Source organism: Haliaeetus leucocephalus, unplaced genomic scaffold, assembly GCF_000737465.1.
Source record: "Haliaeetus leucocephalus isolate CR32 unplaced genomic scaffold, Haliaeetus_leucocephalus-4.0 Scaffold384, whole genome shotgun sequence".
NCBI lineage: Eukaryota > Metazoa > Chordata > Aves > Accipitriformes > Accipitridae > Haliaeetus > Haliaeetus leucocephalus.
This window is the reverse complement of record NW_010972820.1, coordinates 5913202-5934751: the sequence shown is the minus strand read 5'-3', so window position 1 is coordinate 5934751 and position 21550 is coordinate 5913202.

Sequence of the window (21550 nt, the reverse complement as noted above, 5' to 3'; positions counted from 1 at the left end):
AAAGGTCAGAATTGGCTTTAGAATCTAGAAATATTAAGTATTTCATCAAGCTTATTTTTATGAGGCAGTATTGAAAAGCTTTGCTGATTTTAGATGTTGCATTGTCCTAGAGGCAAAGAAATAGTAAATCTACCTCAGCCCTTCTTTTTATAGAAGATAATACAAAGCTAGTTCTGTGTGAAGTGTGCTTTCTGTGATTTGTAACAAAACTAATAGAAAGCTGAGAGGAAAATAAAAACATAACTGTGCAAATTTGGCCAGAAAAGTTTCTGAACAAATAAAATATTAAAACAACTTCAGCAATTTGACATGATGGGGATAAAGTTTAGGGATTTTAGTAAATCTTAGCAATGGATGCTATCTTTCTTTCATTCCAGGAAAGCTGTAAAAGCTAACAAAGTACACTTGTGATAGCAAGTTCATTATACAAAAGGTGGTTACTAGCCATAGAAGTGATTTAAAAGAAAGTAATTTTTTCTCTCTGTACTCAAAAGCATGATTTTGACATCTAAGTCAATCCTTTTACTCCCACAGTGACACTGAGACAAAGTGAGAAACAGGGTTATGGATGAACCCCTTGTTCCCAGTATTCAATATCTTGGTCATCCCAAAACCTAGATCAAGGTACCTGACTGTATAAAGTGCTGTATATGGTACCGAGTGTATTCTCCCTACAGGGTAGTAGAGTCCCTTCAGGTTTGGGTGGCTGACTTCTGGGCCCTGCAGTGCTGAAATCTCAATGGCCACGTTTCTCCCTGGCTCTCACTTCCAGTTTCTAGCTTGGCGTATCAACTTGTGTGAAAGCTGTACTCATCACTAAGGTTTTATCCACAGTTGAGATCAGGCTGAGATTAGCTCTGGCCTAGCCTGACAGGAAAAGAGACAAATGTGGGCAATGTGGCTTAATTAGAATATAACTGTATTAAAACAACACAGAGAAGGTCGTATTGTGAGGACCATCTTTCTTTCCTTAATTATTATCATGTTGTGGGGAATGGAGAACAGCAGCCCTGACTCAATCAGTGAACTCTTTTTGATCAGATATCAAAAGGAGGGCTAGAGGGGAACATGTTCTCTCTGCTGATATGACGTGATCATGGCTCCTTAAGAGACTTCTGCTAACTTTGTATTCATCTATGCCTTGCCAGAGGACTAGATTTCTCCTCTAGAAAAGTACCTGCACTGGATTTCAGTCACAACTTGAACATAGATTTCTCCACCTACCTTCTCGCTGCTCTGGTATAGGAAAAGTGGAAAAACATGCACTATTCTAATCACTCTGCTGTAGGTGAAAATTACCGCTTGAGTCTGGTGGACAGAGAGGAAGTTTGACTATGCCCAAAGCAAATCAGAAAGCCTAATTCTGGTGTCATGTGAGCCTTACAATGGACAAAAAAGCTATGCCTTTCGGACACCTTTTGGAACATCAAATGTATACCAAAAGTTTTGATACACACCAGTTGCAGGATGGACAGGTTTCATAATTTCCACTATGGTCTCAGTTCTCATTCATAACAGGAATATTTGTTACTACTAACCCGTATCAAGAGACGAGTGAAGTATAAATACTCTTCTTGGTGAATTATTTTTTCCTATTTATATCAATCAGACAGTGCTAATAACCTACCCTCTATCTTCCCTCTTGTTTCCCCTTTCATATGACCCTTTCAGCTTCAAAAGAAGCCAAGGTAGAGTCTTTCTGTGAGGCAGAGATTTATTTAATAGAACTTGTGTGAAATCTGGGGAACAAGTACCAAAATTACCCAAACAATTAACCTGTCAATCAGCAATTCCCTCCAGTGTACGTCCTCTCTCTCCTTGGTAGAGCAGGGATTGTGGGGTCCTTTTCTCTCAGGGTCCTTACTTCATGCAGTTCAAGCTAATCCAAATATTTCAGTATGTGGTTTTATACTAATAATTCCTACTGTATACCTGGATGCATGCAGAGATTCCTTTTGACTGTCTAATTGCTGAGGTTTTTTTTTTCTAATTTAGCTAAATATATGATTAGGCATAAACTCTAACTGTAGCAATCTGATTACTAGACTCAGGCAAACAAAAAAAAAAAAGAAAATCTTATTATTTCATTCCATATTTCACAATCAACAAATACTTTTTTTTTACATGTTTATAACTCTTCACCAAATTTTTCAGCATCTGTCCATCAATGGCTGAGAGACAAGTTTAAGTCAGCATGACCAAGGTTTGGCCCTATTGTTCTGTAAATAGGAGAAAGGGAAGTATACTTAAACATTTTTTTCTTTGGCCTGCAGACAAAGTCTATCTTCTGTCATATGCAAATTTAATGAGTATCTAGTAAAGACATGGCCTTGGAGCCTAATCTATGAGCAGCCTGGAAGAAAGCTTAGACTACAGCAAATGCTAGGACATAGGGAGAGATAAAAGTACTTTTGAGTCCCCTTTGTAATGGTAAAACTGATGGCTTTGCTCTGTCTCTTTTACCAAGAAACTTTGCTCCCTAAATGCAAACACTATTTAACTCCTATCAAATTATTGGTAAATCCGAAATGAAACACCTGTATTGCCAACAGGTTTTTACTACACAGTGGTAAATGCCTGCCTCCAGCAAGACCTCAAGTTGGGTTATGTTTCCTGAAGACACTGTTTACTTCCAAGTCAATAAGAGTAGTAATGACAAGACACATTAAAATGCCATCATGATGCTTCATTAGCAGCTATCATCACCATTAGCACATTGTTACTATATTGTGTATATGCATGTATCCACTCATATATCTGTCAAACTTGACACATCACCATATCACCTTTAATTGTTATGTATGATTTGAGAAAGAATTTGGTTGAAGGATGAGAGCAAGAGTGAAAAAATAGATTCTCTTACACTTCCATGTTACATACTTTCCCCTGCAGGTTTGTTTTTTCTTCCTTTTTTTTTTCTTCTTTTGTGTGCTTTTGATATGTAGAATTTCTTGAATTATATTCCTGAAAATGAACTGAAAAAATTTTAGTGACATAAATAATTGCTTTTCCCTGATTCATCCGAGTTTGCTAGGGCCAAACACTCTAAAAACATTTTTTGACAGTTGTATTCCAATTGCATTAATTTGGGGATTCTTTAAAAATATTCAACAAACAAGTGCTCTTAATCAGGGGAACAATGAAGCACTGTGTGATGTTACACTGGGCAATCATGCTTCATAGTCAACAATCAATCCAGACTGTTTTGATTACCAGATACCTATCATAGCTATAAATAACTAGGTGGGATGATGAATTATATATAGGAAAGCCAGCGTTTTGCTTCTCATGGGAAAGATTCTCTAAAATATCTTAATTCTCTATATGCCTCTTCAACTCCAATGCTGTGTTCATCTTCAGAATCAGCCTCCTTTCTGCACTGTCAGATGTCACGTACATTTAGAAGGATGTTCCTCTAGAATTGTTTTATCACAGGCTGCCTTTTACAGTTGTTTCTGTTGTGAAACCCCACAAACCCCATACAGCTCTCCCCCCACATTGTATTGCTTGAGAAGGTTTTATTGTTAGTCAGATCGCTTTGTGTTTACTTTCTGCTGCCAAATAGTAATGCTGAAAATCCCATTTCAGATGTCCCCCTTCTCTTTTTTGTTTCTTTCTCAGGGAACTCTAAAATATTATATTAAATTCTGTGAATGCCAGAAACCGTTATTTATCCATTCTTTTCAGTACTCAGTCTTCTGCAGAAACATCTGCTTCTATCCATGTCTCCTGTGTAACCCAAATATATATACACGGGATAATTTTTCAGCATTTCCAAACATGCTAAATGACAGTAAAATTTGAACTGAAGAAGAATTTGACCTCAATTTTTTTCAATTTTATTTTCTAAACCTAGTTTTAAGCTAGGTAATTTGTAACATTCTTTTCATTCAGGTGTTCCAATGTTACTACCAAGGTATGACAAAAGTTTAAGCTCCAGTATTTGCCTTTGAAAGTAATGTGACCTGTGGAAGCCTCTTGATCCTATAATGACTATTTTTGCATTTGTACATTTTAACATTCCCCACTGTTTTCAAGCCTTACCACCAATTTTCTGCCTCTCTTCTTTTACTACTCTCGTTTTCATTGGTGCAATTAGAAAGGACTAAAGAATTCCCATATCTTTAGAATCGAGGATTATAGAGGAAAGATGAAGTGATCAGATACCCAGGACAAAATCAAAGCCAAATAAGGAATCTACAGTGCTGATGTTACCTAGAGGTTCTAGAGCTACCCAAACTAAAATAGTCTTTCTCAAGTTCCATGCTCAGTTAATCATAGAAAGTCTGCACTAGCTTTTTATAGAAAATGAGGAGCAATGGAAAACATTTTCAGTGGAAAATGGTTCTGTGAGAAGTATGAAGTGAGATGCAATTTATAGTATAGTTGTGGTGAAATAACCTAGGTAATTTTAATCTAAAGCAGAATTATTTCTGGAAAAAAATGAAAATGCAATATATTAGTGTTTAAGAGTGGTTAAGTTTATTTAGAACATGTTTAAAATATTTATTGAAGAGCTATGCAAATGAAAAGGCCTTATTACAGTGGTGCTCCGTCATATGCTAGTAAGCTTCCAAAATCAGGATTTCCATTACAGTTTACACTACGATTTTGAGTGGTTGATAATTCATCAGTACAAATTCACTGCAGGCTAAACCTTAGTGTACAAGTTCTAATCCACAGAAAATATTTCTTCTGGTAGATTGCTTTTATTAACCAAAAAATTCTGATATGAGCGCTGTTCGCTGCTTGTTCTTGATCCTTCTTTGAGACATAAAATCTTTTTATTAAAAAAACCAGAAAAAGACAAAGAAGCTTCCTCCCAAAAATATCACCTCTATTTTCTGCGTTAGCTGATGTAGTATTAGAATAGCTGGCCCCTGAATATTCTGTAAGAGATTCTAAATCCCTCTAAAACCGGAATTTGAAAGTTATTGTTATTTTAGGCAAACTGGAACAGTAGCTATAAAGAAAAAGTGAAAAAAAAATAAAAGAACAGAAGAAACCTTGCTCAGTGGCAATTAGTTCAATTTCTGTATTAAGTTATTGGACTTTCTGGATGAATCCACCCCTCGTTGCAGCACTCACGCAGGCAGGTGCAAGAAACACAGTCTCCCACCATTGCCCTGATCTGGCATTTCATTGCAGGGCTCTGCTGCTCCCATCCAGCCTACATGGTTGTGTTTTATTTGTGTGGAAACCAGGAGCTGCAAAGATGGAGTGAAAGGAAAGTTTGGGCACCACAAGTCTTTCAGACTGGGTTGGAATTGGGTAGTCGTGGGAGTGCCTGGACCTAAGAACATGGATGTGCTCTGGATCCAGTAATATAGATGTCACTTACAATGTTGAGGTATTATTGGATACACAAAAAGAACCCATTCAACTGCTGTGAATAATTAGTGTTAAATTGTTAAATTGTTGTGAATAATATATATGCGTATAACGGTGCCATTCACCCTCTTGAAGAAGAAATCACTTCTATGACATTAGGAAGAGCTATTGGGTTCACTCTGCGTGACTATTACTAGAATGTCATTTAAAGCAGATGCATTTTGCATTGTAATCTGAGAGTAATTAGGCTCAGTAATGAATACAGAATAGTGTAACAACTTTCTCTCATGGGCCCCATCAGCTATGGTGTTTTCTCTTGTACAGCTGCCATGATCAAGAACAGAAAGGAATAATTCTTGTGATGTATCCATCAAGCATTCTTGTTGCCTTGAAGTCTCAAAGTCAATAATACATAGCCTGAATTCGATTTAAACTCCAAGATTTGATTTATACCAAGTATTTGTTTAAAATATAAAACTTTAAAAATCATGCTGTAGTTCATCACTTCTTATTGCAATGAGGTATATGTTTGTTTCTCAGGAACAGGAGCTCACAGAAGCAATGAAATTTGGAATGGCAATTGTAAATGGGCTCATGGAAAGAAAAATAGTTTTAGGAAGAAGTAAAAATGATGAGTATGCATACTCTTAGCTGTGTAAAACTGCTAAGCTAACAGTAAAACTTGTTATCACAGCTCTGGTTTATGACAACATGACTGATGCAGCAAGAATAATATTTAGTTCTGGTCTTTGTTCAGTTTACAGAGTTTATGGTGTTCATGGCTATCACAACACATCCTTCCTCTCCTGAACTATAGTTTGTAAAAGTGTCATAAAAGACAAACAAAGAACACAGAGATGTCTGTAACATTGGGAATACCATATGTGCTGTTTCATCATTATTTAGGAACAATTCAACCAGGAACAGCTGCATGTAAGTAGAAGGGGAGAGGGTGATCTGGTTACTGGTGCTCTAAGAGTGCCTGAGACAGTTCATAGTGTCAGTTTTTTGTGGGCATGATAGTAAATGATGGTAAAATGATGGTAAAACTGCAAATGTCTTGTCTTCAAAAGAATTTAAGCTCAAAATATTTGTTGCTTACCAATGAGTGTGATTTAAGAACACACACAATTTTTAACAATGGGAATAAAGCTGTAATGTACTAATGATCTTGATCATCTCGGGAAGCATACAAGCTAAAGTCTCCTAGAAATACAGCTTCTGCAGAAGTCCCTAGCGCAGAAAAATGGCCTGGCCCGTTGTAATCATTGCAATTCTTTAAGCTGGGTCTGGGCCAAAAAAAAAAAAACAACTTCACTTTCTTAAACAAGAAGTTGGCAGAAATTTCCTTTCCGTTCTGACATTCTACTTGCATGTTTGACTCTGTGACTCTACAGAATATAATTTCAGGAAATAAAAAGAAAATCTTTGTTTCTTGCACAAAATTTTATACAGTGATATCAAGTAACATGCTGAAATCAAGATGAAAATGTGTTTACTACATCTGTTTGGACTACTGCAGTCTTTCAATTTCTTTGTTTCCAGCTTTTACCTGTGGGGTTTTTTTTAATATTAAATGTGAATTTCTTCCCTGCTGCATTGCTTTCTCCTTCCTTCTTAGTTTGTCTCCTTTTTCTCTGCTGCATGTTTAAATTCAAGCTGGAGTTGAGCTATAATGGATCTCACGCTGAAGTGATTACCTGCACCATTTTGACTAAGTGATAGTGACAAGTATTACCTAGTGCCAATAAGTTTTACTCTTATTTACCTTATGGCTGTTTCTCCAGCCAAGCAATGCGAAGGAGCCTTCATGTAATGAAGAATGAGGTCTAATGAGTTGTTTTAAAATTGGATTCCAATACATTTCAGTGTACCTTGGTCAGTCTGCTGTCAGTGCTTGTCATTTAGCACAAATGCCTGTCATATACTTTCTCTTTTCGGTGCCTCTTATGGTTATTTTTAATTAAAGATTGCACTTTGAATGATATTTCAAAGGTTTCCTTTATGGACCAAGGAACACTGCAAAGCTGAGTTCACCATGTCCCAGTCTGAAACTGTTCCAGTCTGAAAACTGTCCTGTCACAGTACTGAAATGTAAATGCATTTTTTACAACACCCAGGATTAGCCATCACAGTTCTTTGTTTATTAATACAGAAAGAAGTTTGCAGCAGCTGTTTATTTATTTATTTATTTTTAATTTAAAAGTCAAAACTGCTTTTGTTAATCTATCCTAGATATACTTTCCTGTTTGTCTGCATTGCTGATAATGCCCACTAAGCCATGTATGGTTGTAGAGGTCTTCTTGCATAGCAAAGCTGAAATGGCTGGATGGATGCTCACTACAGTGTGCAAACATGCATAAGAATTCCACCCTATTGGTGCATGCAATGTAATGACTATTGGGACTAAGGAGGATTTTATTTCTGGTTTGCTAGTGGTCTATTGAAAGGCTTAGGGACAGCTATTTCACCACTTGTGTTTCCCTTTCTCAAGAGCAGAGCTAATGCTATTTATCTCCTTCCTAAAGCACTTTGATATCTGCTGAGGAAAAGTACTATATAAATGCTTGTTATTAGTAATAGTCATATAAAAGGTACAAACTAAAACAAAAAGTAAAAAAAAAAAGAAAACCAAACTAAAATAGGTCCAGTTTTTACTGGACCTGCCTGACTTGATAGAAAAGTTAAGGAGGCTAGCATAAGGAAAAGTCAGCATTTTAGAAAATTGAAAGCTTGTCTAAATGTGAAGAAAACCCATAAAACATGGCAGCTTGAACTTAAAGACAAAGTCTGAAGACTAGAACAGAATTTGAAGAGTGCCGTGCAGAGAATGCTCAAGTTGCTAGTAAGAAGTTGTTTACTTCTTCATCAGATGTGGGAAGATAAACAGGAAATTTGATGACCAGGGCATAGCAGGGGTACTCGGGGGTGAACAAGGTATAGCAGAGAAGTGTAACAGATTTTTGTATTAGTCTACTGTTGAAGATTTTGTTAATTTCTCCTTTCTCCCTATTCGTTACACCAGAAGGGTCAGAGGAGTTTGATAAATTTGTTGTGAATATACAGGAGGAATTAGACCAAAGAGAAAAATTAGGTAAGTCTCCAGAACTGGATGACATTTGGCAGAAATCTTTGGAGTAACTCAGATGTGAAACTGCAGAGCATCTGGCAAGGCCTTGTAAACTATCATTGCAACCAGTGCAATGCAACTTCTACTGTGCTAGAAGAGTAACTCCCATTACAAAAAAGCCTGAAAGCCACAGAGTGGAAGCTGGGAACGACAGGTCAGAGAGTCTGATTGGCAAGGTAAGAATATCCACAAGATAAGAGCACTGAGCACATGAAAAAAAGCGCAGGATGTTGAGAAAGACTCAGTATAGCTTCAGTAAATGGAAATCCTGACTCGCACACTTGGTGGAGCTCTGTGAGGATGTCTGACCGAGCAAGGGCACTTATTATTCCTTTTGTTTTCATGAAAAAAACGTAAGTGTCCTCTCTTTTATCCCCTAACAAATCACTCCAGTTAAATCTGAATCTTCTCCATGCTTCATGGCATCTGTAAGATGCTGGTAGAGTCCCTTTTTCTGTCTCTCTCATGGATGAGCACCCTGTGTCTGAGCATCCTGGTGTTTTGCCAGCCTCTCCAGCTGCATTGCAGATGGCCATATCTGGACAGGAGATGCTTTACAGGTGCATTACTGTTCAAGTTTTCGGAAGTTGCCATGACTGTCTGGTTCAGGCGTCTTACTCATGTTCTGAGTTCAACATACTCAGGTTTGTCAAGAAGGAATTAGGTTTTGTTTTGGACAGATTATTTCTGCCTTCCTCTATAACCTGGGTTACTAGTTTACTTTCTAAGCGACTCTGAGTAAATTCCCCATTCTTCTGTGAGCCTATAGCACATGTACTCTCTCCCTCTCATACACACAAGTGCACACATGCACACACAAAGAAACACAGAGAGTCTCTCACCTCCTTGTCTCCTGTCCTGGGTAATTGGCTGGCAGCTCAAAAGGGCCTTGAGAAATCAGGCGTAGATAGCAGGGGATGGGAGCACGGAGGACTGGAGCAGGCAGGAAAAGCAGGCAGGAAAAGCAGGCAGGAAAATAGGCAGTGTGCTCACAGCTCGGATGATCTCCCCATGAGACAACTCCCATGATGATCTCATGTGGGAATTCCCATTCCCATCTTCCCTCTCCAAATTGTATTTTATAAGATGTTTGAGTTTCTAGGCAGTTCTTACAGCCTTTGTCCTCCACCCTCCACTCTAGACTACACACTGGGCAATGCTGCTAAGCGATACCTGCCCACGTGGTGGCAGGTGCTTTATCCTGCAAACTTAGATGTTTTTTTCTTTGCTTGGCTGCTGCTTTTTTGTCATGCACAAACCAGTCTTTTCTCAAGGCTGTGATTCTTCAGTGACCAGTAATTGCCATCAGTGAGTTATTTACAGTCATGGGATTCAGTCATATTTCAACTTATGCCCATATTTTCAAGCCCTTTGCTGTCATCTCATGCTTGAACTCCACATCACAGCAAAGGACACCAGGTACCAATCTCTGGGTCACATAGCAAGTTCTCATAACAGGTTGATAGCAGGCCTAACAGGCCAGGTTTGGGGCCTTTTAAGGTTACCATTAGGCAAAATTAACCTAAGGGTTTTTGCAAGATCAATGGCAATATGGTTCTTACAGGATAACAATCCTATCATTGCATCAGACTTTGGTTTTGCAGCTTTTAGCATTTTGCACTAAAGGATTTAGGTTGACTATAAAGTTTTGCAATTTGTACATGGGTCTTGTGGACACATCTAGCCCAAGCACATATTTCACGCTTGATATAGTCATGACTGACTACAGGACATCCAAAAATTAGGCGTTTGTAGGATATGTTATGCAACTATTCTATGAACTGTCTCAAGGAAACTGTCTTCTTAAGAGGCACTAGAGAACACACCAGTGTCTCTGTGTATCCAGGAGGCCTGTTTTAGGAAAGAACCCTTGTAAATATTGTGGGTGAGGAACAACTTAAAAACTTGACTAAAAAGTTTTCGTCAGAAAGGGAATCTCACGAACGTATCTGAAAGAATCCTTCCACAATATGAGTTTCTGCATTTAGCTGTCTTTCTAGGTTATTTCTATGTTAATGAGTGTAGTAGGAGTGGGTCTGGGGAGAGATGAGGATGTGATGCCCCCATTATGTGCATTTAGGTGCTATGGAGGTTGCTTCACATTAGCTCTAATCTGGTCCTGTGGACTGAATGCCCAACAGCAACTGGAGAAGAGAAAATCTCCAGAAATATATATGATTTTGTTTAGGTTCACCTGAAAGGAATTCAGACACTATGAGACCCTTTCACTCCACCCTGTGATGAACTGAAGCTCAGTAAATGGGAGGTATGGGGAAATGTCTTTCAAAAGAGCACCCAAGATCTAAACTGAAATGCTTGCAAAGGTGCAATGACATAAAATTGATAGTTAACTCAAAGAACATACATCCATGTTACATATTATACTTTTAGAAGATAATACATGCTGAAAGAGTTGAGGAAAATCAAGTATAAACTACAGATTTAACATTTCTTTGTTAACTGCCTTTCCCCACCCCTTCAAAAAGCAAAATTTAACAGATTTTCTGAAACAGTACACATTAGTGTAAATGCTGTAAATGCTGTTCTCTGCTCGGCATAATCCTCCTCACTGACTGTTATTTTGTTTTAATCTACCATTGCTCCCATGATGTAGTGATAGGGCAAGGGGTAATGGTTTTAAACTAAAAGAAGGCAGATTTAGATTAAATAGAAGGAAAAATTCTTCCCTGTGAAGGTGGTGAGGCACTGGAACAGGCTGCCCAGAGAAGTTGTGGTTACCCCATCCCTGGCAGTGTTTCAAGGCCAGGCTGGATGGGGCTTTGAGCAACCTGGGCTAGTGGAAGGTGTCCCTGCCCATGGCAGGGATTTGGAACTAGATGATCTTTAAAGGTCCCTTCCAATCCAATGTTTCTATGATAAAATGGGAACTTGGGATGGAGAAAGAAAACCTCTGTCTGTATTTGAGTTCAACTGCACTGTGCAGAATGGGCTACTTATTTGTATAATCCTGCCTCTGGGGTTAGTAGGTGGGAAGTTATGGAAGGTATGTGGCAATAGCTCAACTGGGCAATGAGCTCTCTTTTGCCATTCTCCTATGTTGTGCAGACTTACACCGTTTGGTAATGTTCCTGGTCTTAGAAAATCCATTGCTTTGATTAAATGTTTTTCTGCAATATGAAACATACTATTCACTTAAATCATCCTCAACATAAAAGAAATGGAAGATAGCAAATGAGAAAATGCATGGAGTGCCCAGGATGGATAAAAGTATGGAGCACTTTGCATATGTGTGGTGAGCCAACCTCAGCTGGCAGGTAAGCCCTCAACCAGACTCTTGCTTGCTCTGCTCCAGTGGCATGGGGGGGAGAATTGGAAGGCAAAAGTAAGAAAGCTCGTGGATTGAGTTAAAGACAGTTTAATAAGTGAAGAGGGAAAAAAAAGAAAAGGAAAAAAACAAGTGGTGCAAACATGATCACTTACCACCAGCCGACCAATGCCCAGCCAGTCTCTGAGCAATGGCTGCTTGGGAAAAATTCTCCCCTGGTTTTATTGCTGAGCGTGACATTCTATGGTGTGGAATATCTCTCTAGTCAGTTTGGGTCAGCTGTCCTGCTTGTATCCACTCCTAACCTCTTGCCCATCCCTAGTCTACTTGTTGTGGGGGGCAGAGTGAGAAACAGAGAAAGCCTTGGCACTGTGCAAACAATGTTCAGCGATGGCTAAAGCATTGTGTTATCAACACTGTTTTAAGAATAGAACAGAACAGAACAGAATAGAATATTTCAGTTGGAAGAGACCTAGAACGATCATCTAGTCCAACTACCAACTGTTTTGGTCACAGATCTAAACCACAGCAACATATGGGCTGCTATGAAGAAAATTAACTCCATCCCAGCAAGACCCAGCACAGTATGAAAAGTGTTTCCAGAGATGAGGACTCTTCAGTTTGGAAAACAGCTGAAGGGGGATATGATAGAGTAGCATAGAGAAATGTAGCAGAGAACAATTATTGCCTTTTTCTCACAACAGTCCAGTGGAGCGTCAGATGAACTAGTCAGGTATAAATCAAAGAAAAGGAAGTGCTCTTCCACACAGCATGCAGAGGAAGTCTGGAAGTCATCACCAGAAGTTCCTGTGAGGGCTCTCTGTGTAAATGGGTTTGAAAAACTCTTAGACAAATTCATAGAAGAATCAGTCAAGGGCTATCAAACAGGATGCAGATGCAGCTTTAACTGAAAAAAGTCTTTATATGACAGACTGCTGGAAACTAGAAAAGTAGTGAGAGAAAGTAGCAATCTCTGCTTTCGCTGTTCTTAAGCTCTACTCACTACACATTTAGTACAAGCTCCTTTCAGAAATGGGGTACAGGCTACGTGGACCTTTGCTCAGATGCGTTATGTTTTCTTTTCTGCTCTTATGTTTACGTTATTATTAGACCGCAGTTCATCTCAGGTTATACCTTTCCAGTAACACACTTTGAGTAGAGGAGGCCATGGAAGATAGAAACCAGGATTTCCTGACAAAGATGAATAATTTAAAACATTTCCCCTCTACTCCATTGATTTGTGTTAGGTGTTCAAAACTAATTTCTTCACCAGCAGATGATTTCCAGCTGGAAACATCCCTGTTGACCTCTGTCTTCAGTTCTTGTTTAAACTGTTTGTATGCCTTTTTTTCCCCTCTAAGTTCACAAGTCTAATTTCTTCCCCAGAGGGTGTTCACAGTTTCTTCAAAGCCTTCATTCCTTATCTGGAAGCTGTGATGTTCCTTAACATGCACCCCTCCCATTTGTCAGGTCACCCTGGTCACGCAAAGAAGAGGTATTTCTGGTTAGAGATGCACTGAACTAGCTGGTTGTAATTAGAGGAGTTTAGAAAAACTATCGATGTCAGTCTGCTGCTTTCATTTCAGATAGTTTATCCCATATCTAAATTGGAAGCAGTAGGTATCTGATCTGAAAATAAATTGTTTTTCCTTAAATCTCAACTTTAGTGCTTTGGTATTTTTTTTCCCTGATGCTTCAGTCTGAGGTAGTGGGAACAGACACATCAAATTCTGTTTTGGAATTGTAAAACTTGCAGCACTGTGCTACTGTCTGAGGGTGGTGTACGGGCTTCAGTGAGGGCTTTTAGACAAATGTTTCTGAAATAGGTAATACAGCCAGTGAATAACTGTTACTTGGAAGCTTGTTTTCATTACTATCTTGAAAACATAGAGTTACAGACTGAAATGGGGCCCATCTTAAAAAGACTTTAACCATAACAATGTAGGATTACATGTAAAGTACTTCATACATATGTCTTCTTCTGTATCTTATTTTCCACTTTATACAAGTTTAATAATATCATATTGAATTAATTTAAAGGTCTATTGGCAATCCATTATTTTTAACTAAGAAAGGGTTGGATCTGAATTTAAGATTGAGTTGAAATATCTAACAACATGTTTAAGTAAGATTGTGTATTTTTGAATTTGTGCATTCAGATGATAGTGGTATTTAGGTTCAAGGCTTTACACTAATAATAAATGCAATGTTAAAACATTTTATATTTAAATGTTTTGTTCAGAGAAGGAACCTATGTAGGACCAAACTTTTATCCCCAAACTGAGTCAATGACCCTATACGCTATATATTCCTTCATATGTAAATGCAAGTATAAGAATGATGCAGATTATAACTTTCAATGCTCTTTTCAGATCTCTTTCTTCACTTAAAATTGGGAATACAGTTAGAATCCATAGTTTCTTTAGAAGATGAACTGTCTTTTAAAATAAGGTCACAGAAGACATAATAGCCAAAACATGCAGAGAGGGGTAGCAAAATTTATATCCTGATTTGATCTTTATAGCATTATCCTTAATAGATCTAAACCAACTGACACCAGCTGCACATCTGTGTCCCAGTGCTTTGTTCTTCTGCTGGGAAACAATGATTTTTGGGCTAGACCCGACAAAAGATATGTTGAATATTAGGTCATGTTTTGACCAAGACATTGGCTGACATATAATTGTCATGTTAGAAAATGTGTTTTTAGAGGAAAGAGCAAGCTGTCTCCACAAGGGCCCCCTGCGCTCCGTGCACTGTGCAGTGCGTGGGGAAAGTGAGGGTCCAGAACAGAGAGCATCCCTCCTACAGACTGCAAGAAATGGTGAAAACAAGGAAATACAGAAGACTGTACTGTAGGTTTTAGGAAAAGGGTCATCTTTAATTCTTAGATACTGTTGCTGAACCACTGTGCAAAGGAGAACTGAAAGCAAGAAAACAGAGAATGTGGGAAGAGGCAGCGCAGTTGTGTGAGGTAGAGGCTGGGGCTCACAGTCAAGTGTGCAAATCTTTGTCTCTGATCTTTTTTCCTGACCGTGTAAACTGTAACAGGACAAGATACCTCAACCTGGTTTGGGAAATGGAACCTGAACCCTGATCTTTCTCATCTCTGTAAGGGGACAGGCACTCCCTCAGGACCCAGAGCAGTGGGGGGTTCCCATGGGGTTTGTCAGGGCAGGGCATGGCAGCCAGGACCTGTCCCACCATCCCAGCCAGGAGCAGGGTAGCTGGGGAGTTGAAATGGTGTCCTGGGCTGTAGGCAGGTTTGGGGGAGCCCTGGAGGGGTTTGCAGGGACAGCAAAGCCTGTTGGTGCCCCCAGGGCCCTGGCAGCCTCTTTCCTAGCAAAGCACTTGCTTCTGAGCTACCTTATGTTGCCTTTGCTCTCATTCTTTCTGCTCCCTTAATGAATCTTTCTTTTCTTGCAATCCTGTGGCAACATGAGAGATGAGGAGTGATCTGATCCAAAACTGATAACGGCCTACAGTAAAAAGAGATGTCAAATCCCAGGAGAATTAACAAGATTTCTGCCAGGTGAGAACCTATTTTTATTTTCTAAGGTTACAGCATTTCTACTCAGGCATAATTCACACCCTTTCTCATCTCTGTTGAACAAACAACATCACACAAGCTGTTGCATTAGTTGTACATTTTGGTGTCCAGGACATCACAGGTAGCGAGCAGAGTAGAGCTCAAGTTTGTAGTGTGATGGGTTAGCACAGGGTTAACTACACTGCAAAGAACTTTATGTTTTTTCATTACATACTATGACATTTTCTGTATGTAACAAATTTTTGAACTTGTGCTTTTCTGGCAGATGATTGCTAAAGAGTTTCTTGTGACACTTCAGAAAAAATGTCCAATGATTACTAATTCATCTGGCACTCCTCTGTAATAATGTAAATCATGTAAATGTAAATCTTCTGTGGTGTTAGTGGATGTAATCTCTTTCAAAAATCCCACAAAATCCTCTATCTCTTGTCTCAGTATAGTCAAGTATGTCTGCTTTAGTGTATCTAGATTTGGCAGTGCTCCAGTTTCTTTGATGTGTTTAGTAGAAAGAGACTTGATAAGTAGGTACCAGTGTTTAGGGATGAGCGAAGCCAGTTTAATATAGATATTTTAATTTGATTGAGATTCAAGAATTTGGCTTTTTTCTAGTGTCCCTTCCTTCTTCTGCTTACCCTTAAATTTAATCAGATAGAAGTTTATTAGACTTGGAAGTAAAATCTTCGTATCTAACTTAAAAAGAGAACATGGCAATACTTTGCTGGGACTCCCCACCTCCCCCCCAAAAAAAACCCCCACCAACCCAACCCCCAAAACCAAAGCCCAAAACTTTTTGCTCTTTTCTCACAGTAATAGAGGAAAACAGATTTTGCATTTAAAAGTTGTTTTTGACAACTGTGAGATTCTTATTCCATAACACAGAACAGTGAGTGACTATTTCTAAAGACGTTTTAAAAAACACACTTGTAAGTGCCTTACAATATCTTAAGTAGTGGTATTTCACCATTTTTAACTTCTCTCATGAAATTCTTCATGTGGAGAAGCCCTCCTTGCGTTATACAAAAGCATATCTCTTCACACTGAGGTATTTAGTTATTAGGCTCACAAAATTGAACAGTAAGCACTTGACCTGTGTTGCTGCTGCTCATATAATATCATGAACAGGCTGATGGATAACAAAAAACCGAAGACAAAGATAGGTAACAGAAATAGAACTCCATTTTGCTGTTCCTTTCTCTGCTGTGGTTAATGAGAAGGCAGCTGTGCCCACTTAAGCACATCATGCAGCTAGACTCCTTATCATGGCACAACACTAAATATGTTCACATTTTTCTGAAAAGAGCGCATTTAATAAACAATGTGTCTTAGTGAATCAGAGTGGATGGAACCTTCAAACAGATCATCTTTCTGAAGGCAGAATTAACTGTCCCTGTATCATTGGAGTCATCTGTTTTTATTGTGTATCTTGAAGTCCTCCAATGATGGATACCTTCTAACCTACTAAATAATCTACTTCAGTGCTTTGATATGAATAGGGATATCCAGCTTGAATCACACTTTTGTAATTCTAAACTTTTTTCCTGTATTTTGGTGCAATTATATAGATGACCATGCTCAAACATCTTCGTTCTGTTTCCGTGTTTTCTTTTAATTTTTTTAAAATTCAACTTCCAGTTTTACAACTCCCATTGAAATACAGATGGAATTGCAGGGGCCATACATTTATCCTAATTCATCTCCTTCTTGCATCTTTTTGAAATTCCTTCTTTTTTTCCTTCCTTCCATCAGTCTGGTTAAATTAACTTTTGAAACCATATCAGCTCTCAAAATACTAGTTATCAGGTCCCCCCCAGTCATATCTTGGAGGGTGTCATGCAGTCTATGCCTTACAGAAATGGTAGAAAAATACCCTGTTTCTCAGGGAAATGTTGTTTCAGCATAAGAAATATGAATTTTTTACATACATACAGGAGTTCTGGCAGTTGAACCCTAAATCTGGAAATTTCTGTAGAGAAAAGGCAGTTAATCATCCTCTCTCTATACTTGCCTCTACCTAAAGTTCCCTGTCCCATTTTATCCCATACCAAATTCTCTGGCTTCTTTAAAGAGAATCTCTTTGTACGCTAAGGCTGATTTTTAAGGCTCTTTTTTCATTGTTGGTGTGTTGTTAAAAATCAGCATCTGAAATGGCTTTGCAGCCTCAGGCCAGAGAGAGGCAGCAGGAAATAGAGATGCAGGAGTTCAGCTTTGTTTTTCTCCTGCATGTCTGTTGGCAGTCCCTCCATATGTTGGGTTTCAGTCTCCCCCAAACCAGTGCCTGAAGCCTTCACAGTGTGTTGCTGCAGTAGAGCAGCAGGAATTCAAGGGTTTATCTTTATTAGATTTGATCACTCACTGTTTATGAGGCAGCACAGCTTGTGCTGATAATGAAAGACCTCCTCTTCCCCCCCCACCCAATTAGTAGGTCTTGTCTGTCTCATATTCCTTACGAAAAAGTTTTATGTCAATATTGACAAGATGAAAAAAGGAAAGTGAATTGACTTTGCACAGCTTGAGTCTGATCCTGTGAAAAATTCTGTGGGAGCAGGGCTGGACTCCAGCAGTTCTCTCTTATTCTCTAACACTACCCTAAGCACAATTAATACTTTAGATGATGAGGATAATGCTCATGACACTGACTTTAACATTTGTTTCATATTACTCCAGAGTGCGTTCAGGGTGTTATGACTCACTGCAAACAACAGTAAAAAAACCTGACCCCCACCAATCTCTTCCCCATCAAAAAGAATAAAAAAATCCACTAAACTTTCCTCACAACTGAAGAACTGGTTTATGAGGGTTGACATTGTGAAGAAGCAAATGCCAGAGTCCCCAGAATTTCAAAGAGGTTTTGTCTTGTGATGAAGGAACTGAATTTCACAAGTCTGAGGTATGACACCCCATGCAGAGTAGTTAATCTTTCTGGGTTTCCTATTTGCAAAATGAGGTAGTAATACTTCTACTTACCTTTTCTCTTTCTTGCTTAGATCTATTACAGACATTTCAAGAGGTGCTTCTTTAAGGCAATGTGTGTGCACAATGCCCAAGCGAAAACAAAAGGACAAAAAGATGAGAAAACTTTTAATCCCAGTCTAAACTAGGTACTTGCTTTCTATCAATCAAATTTAATGATGATATAAATAGCAAGAAAATAGATGCCTAAGTTATCTTTAATAGTTAAAAAAGTGCAGACACAGAGCAGACCAGTTAAGTATGAAAAGGATCAGTACTATGTAATAACGATTTATAGGTCAAAAGAGCAACATAAAGTCAATATATTGCTAAATAGAGATTCAATTAACTGATTAAAGAGTAATTCTGATGTGCTACTGTTCACCTAGCACAAGCTGTGGTGAGTCACATTGTGAATCATCTGCAGATGGTAGCTTATTGCGGGTGCCAGAAAACAAAGTTTTAAGCATCAAGTGAGAAGGTTTTTCTATATTTTTTCTATAACAGAATGCAATTTTGCAATCTACGGTCAGTGACACCATTAAGCACCTAATATTTTAAAAACACACATCTGCTAGACAAACTGTGTTAAGGGCTGTTAACCTTTGCACTGATGTGGTGCACTTCATCTTCAAGTGGCAAACCAACTTATTTACTACATATTCTTTTCTTCTGCTCCTTCTCTTCTCCTAGTTATGAGTTGCATATTCCTGGTACTGGAAAAAAAAATAGCCTGATAAGAAATAATAAAAATACAGAACTTAAAGGACATGGCCAGCATTTACAGTTCCTGGTCTTTTTCTCCATTAATTCTCTAAGGTCTTCAGTTGTCTTCATGCCTACAGTTTGCCCAGCTGTGAGAACATCATCTAGATTTGTAATCCCAGTTTGATATTTTTAACTCAACAGTGAAGCTGAAATAAAGAGCCAAATCTGATAATTGCATTAAACTCAAACAAAATGGGCCCCACATGGGAGTTCCTATGGGTTTTGTGGGAGACTGGGTTTTTACTTCCAGAAAGCTGATCCTTTTATGGAGCAATGTCTTAGCAGAAGCTTGCATAGAGCAGTACTCATCAGCAAAGATAAATATCAAGGGTCTTCACTTGGCTGTTTTACGTCTAGAGTCTCATGGACTGTGGAATGAAATTAGAGCTACTTCCTTTGTAGACTCCAAAAGTCTTCCAGTAGGCTTTATCATGTGGCACCCATTTTTTGAAAATGATCAGTGTGTGCCAACTTGCTTGAAGACATCTCTAGCCAGAACAGAAATCAGACCAACATATATTTCAGTTGTTAGGTGAGAGGCATCATTAAAAAGACAATTAGAACAATGGATGCTTGAATTGTTCCAGAGCACAGTAAGGTTCTGAAGCAGCTTTCAGTAGGGTGAATGTCAAAACAAACAAGCAAACAGAAAATTAGCTCGTTTCCAGGTGGTGGTTAATAAACATGATATTGTTACTTTAAATACTCAAGGACTTTTTAAAAGGGTATTTTCCCATAGTGGTTTTATGGGCTTTTTTTGACAGTAAGTAGACTTTTGTGTCTGACTTTCTCTTCCAAAGATCTCATGCTTAGCTGTTGAATGTTTGAGTAAGAATACGTTTTCAGAAGCCTTCCACTTTTACCACAATGTTGTAGAACACATCCAAAAGTAAGGCACTTACATATGTCTCCAAACAAGCTTGTTCTGCTAATAACATTAGCTGAAATAAAATTAGTTCTTAAGGATACAAGAGTTTTTCTCATTATGAGTTATTACTGCATCCCTTATTTTTTTCCATAAAAAATAACTTAATGTACCAAATATATGTTGAAAGACTTGTGCATGTCTCACCTATAATGTCAGAAGATTAAATTACCTTGCTGTTTACTGCCTTCTAACAAGAAAGCATCATATCAATTTCATTACTAACAAATACATATTCTTGGTTTTACAGCATGAACTTTTTCAACTCCCAGCATTGCTGATAGAAATATATGTGTCTCAATCTTAAATGCAGAACTTCCTAAAGCTGGCCTCACACATTTAAAAAGAAAAGAAGTAACTTGTAAGCAATAAAACAGAATGAGATGTTAATTAATTGCTAGAAAGTGATTGACTATACAGAAACACCTTATTGGCCATTGCTAACTCCTAGTTATACATTAAAGCTATATTTAATCAGCTGTTTGCAATTAATTTTCCTGATTGTTTTAAAATGTCAACTCCATACACCCTATATATAGTTGTCTTACAAAACGTAACTGACATTTTGAAGATTATGATTTTTTAAATTCTGTATGTTGGGAATACACTAGTAGTACCTTTCATTAGGGAACATAAATGACTCTAAGAAGTTAACAATTTTGAAATAAGGCATTTTGACATGCAAATTATTATACAGGAGCTTGTTGAAAGATGCTAAAAATAATGTGACAGTTCTTTAGCATGTACTTAGCTAGCAACTGTGTTAGATCCTTGCTTGTGTACTGAATGAAATGCACAACTGTAGTGTTATATAAGGAGTAAACACTTCAAAAGCTTATATTTGCATATGTGGGGGTAAACACAAGGAAACAGAAGAAAATTCCCTCCCAACAATGATAATGCATCTCTAAATGAGGAAGATTTGATCTACAACATTCATCAATGTAATTACAACAGGAACAAAATTTGCTCAGATATAAGCGTACATTGTTTTCTGATTTTGTGAGAATTTTGAACAAGTTGGTTTTATTCTATTGATTGAGTATGTTGCAGACATTTAATATTTCCTAGTACTAAATATTAATACTAATTAATGCTAACTAGTGCTAAATAGGAACACTAATTAGAAACACTATTAAATAAAGATCTATAACAGCCCTGGTTGCCATATATCTGCATATAGGTGTCTTTTCCATCATTTTTAAATGAATGGGAACTCATTTTGACTTGCAGTTTCCTTATTGTGATGGGTTGACCCTGGCTGGACGCCAGGTGCCCACCAAAGCCGTTCTATCACTCCCGCATCCTCAGCTGGACAGGGGAGAGAAAAATATAACAAAAAGCTTGCGGGTCGAGATAAGGACAGGAGAGATCATTCACTAATTACCATCACGGGCAAAACAGACTCAGCTTAGGGAAAATTAGCTCACTTTTTATTACAAATCAGCCAGAGTAAGGTAAATGAGAAATAAAACGAAATCTCAGAACACCTTCCCTCCACCCCTCCCTTCTTCCCGGGCACAACTTCACTCCCGGATTTCTCCACCAAGCCCCCTCAGCGGCACAACGGGGATAGGGATGGGGTTTACGGTCATCACACGTTATTTTCTG